Below are 1,964 nucleotides of genomic sequence, written 5' to 3'. Positions count from 1 at the left end.
CAGAATTCGAAAGAAGATCCATGTATGCAAGGCCCATTTCCCCTTTAATGTGAAAATAATTGCAGGAATTATGCCGGTTTCAGCAATTGTTTTCACAAATATTCTTTTTCTAACAATTAATACCAGAAATATGAAATTTACTGAATGGATCAGTAAAACCATTTCATTTTTGCTCGTTGTTTATACTTATAAAGCAATATAAGTTAACAGATAGTGCCTCAATGATTTTTTAGTCGTAAGTTAAATCATGGGAGGAAGTATCGACGAAACTTCTCCGCAATCCGACTTTCATATCGCGCGAAGTCTGAAACAGAAATTTGCTCTTAGACATTCGGTCCTGTACTATATAGGAGCAATGCCCGTCGAAGACCCTTGCATCGTTTTTTTTCTTTGGTTTTTGTTAGTATCAAGTCTAAGTGTCATTAGGTTATGATTTTAAAATACATGCTATGGAAAGCAACTATTCTTGACAACTTGACTCTTAATCTCTGACAATTTGAGTGTGTAATTCTTTTAATCAAAGCTACCAAGATATTCGAGAAAGTTCCCGTTTGTCTAAAGGAAGAAACCTGATTGGCTGAGAAACAGGATCGTTTTTACCTCCGGACCAAGTAACTTGAAGACCGCAGGTAAGAGTCACTTTTTAAATTCTGTATTGCCTACCTTCCTGAATATTTATTTGGCTTCTAGTCTTATTGGATTTTTTTTTAATAATTACTTATGTATTTACAGGATACATATCCGCATGAAGACATTCATGACGATTGGGAAATCAATTAAAGTTTCGGATCTGAGAAGAACCCTCATTAAAAAGTAAGCAAGTTGTGCTGGCTGTTTTCTCAAATCCTTCCAAGAACTAAAATCTGAAAATGGAACCTGCCGCTGAACAAAATGGCTTCCAGCAAATGCGCCTACATGACAAGATGATAGATCTAATCTCCAATACACAGGAAAATTGCATTCATCAAACCGTTCACAATCACACAACGATTAGGCCTGAAACTTTAGATGAAATTCGACTCGATTGCGTTACGGAAAATCGAACGTCAGACCCTAAGCAGGCCACGTGTCTTGTCCAGACCCCATTTCAGTCTCAAGATGAACGGCCACCGCACGTTTGTGTCGAAATCGAGCCTACGCAACCCCATCGAACCCAGGATAAAAATGAACAAAGCAAGTCATTCTTCTCCGTTTACTGCAACTATTCACGGTTTTGGAAACGATGCTCCGATATTTTTAGCTTCAAGAAAGACGAAGTTTCGCCCATTGACCTGAACGAATCTTTTAATGAAGACGAAGATGACGAGTCGCTGGACTTGGACGAGTCCAGCGAATCGGACTATGACAAGTGGGAGCGTATCTTTGATACTTCCAATTCCAGACTAGAACTCTTGACTAGTGAAACTGACGGAAGCTGGTCGAGTGGACCATGGTATCCGTAAGTATTTACTTATGCCTCTTCAAATACAATGATTAATTTAAACCTTTTTCGTCAATCCCTTCATATATTTAGCTTTACCTAAGTAATATTTGATTTCAACTAATTTTGTATCTTCGATATGCTCTTGCAATTTTGGTGTCCAAAAGCATTGCGGTCAAGTTATATATTAAATTTTACTCGTTATTACTGAGTGTAAATAGATTAAATGCAAGGCCGGATTAGAATTCCCGATCGGTCGTAATGTTATTTAAGTGGCTTAAATTATTTTTCTGAAGTCGCAGCAGTAAATGTTGTGAAAACCGTCCGTGACAGAAAATTTTGCCTCAATATGGCGTTGTGCCATGCCCAACGTCAGGAATACATAAGGAAGACAGGCAGGCCGAGCTCCCAATATTTAGTTGAAGACTGGGAGGCCGAGCTCCCAATATTTAGTTGAAGACTGGGAGGCCGAGCTCCCAATATTAGTTGAAGACTGGGAGGCCGAGCTCCCAACATTAGTTGCATTTGTTTCTGCAGACTATGC

At 38.9% G+C, this 1,964-nt stretch overlaps 1 long non-coding RNA gene across 1 annotated transcript; it reads left to right on the top strand.

Moving 5' to 3' along the window:
• The first annotated feature begins 316 nt into the window (after positions 1-316).
• Positions 317-1,483, top strand: LOC125178104. The gene is made up of 2 exons (XR_007156792.1): positions 317-629; positions 733-1,483. It is a non-coding gene; the product is annotated as an uncharacterized LOC125178104 (long non-coding RNA).
• Positions 1,484-1,964: the final 481 nt, after the last annotated feature.

The sequence above is a fragment of the Hyalella azteca genome, unplaced genomic scaffold, assembly GCF_000764305.2.
Source record: "Hyalella azteca isolate HAZT.00-mixed unplaced genomic scaffold, Hazt_2.0.2 contig7125, whole genome shotgun sequence".
NCBI lineage: Eukaryota > Metazoa > Arthropoda > Malacostraca > Amphipoda > Hyalellidae > Hyalella > Hyalella azteca.
Note: the sequence above shows the minus strand (reverse complement) of the source record. Positions and strands in the feature narration are given on the sequence as shown.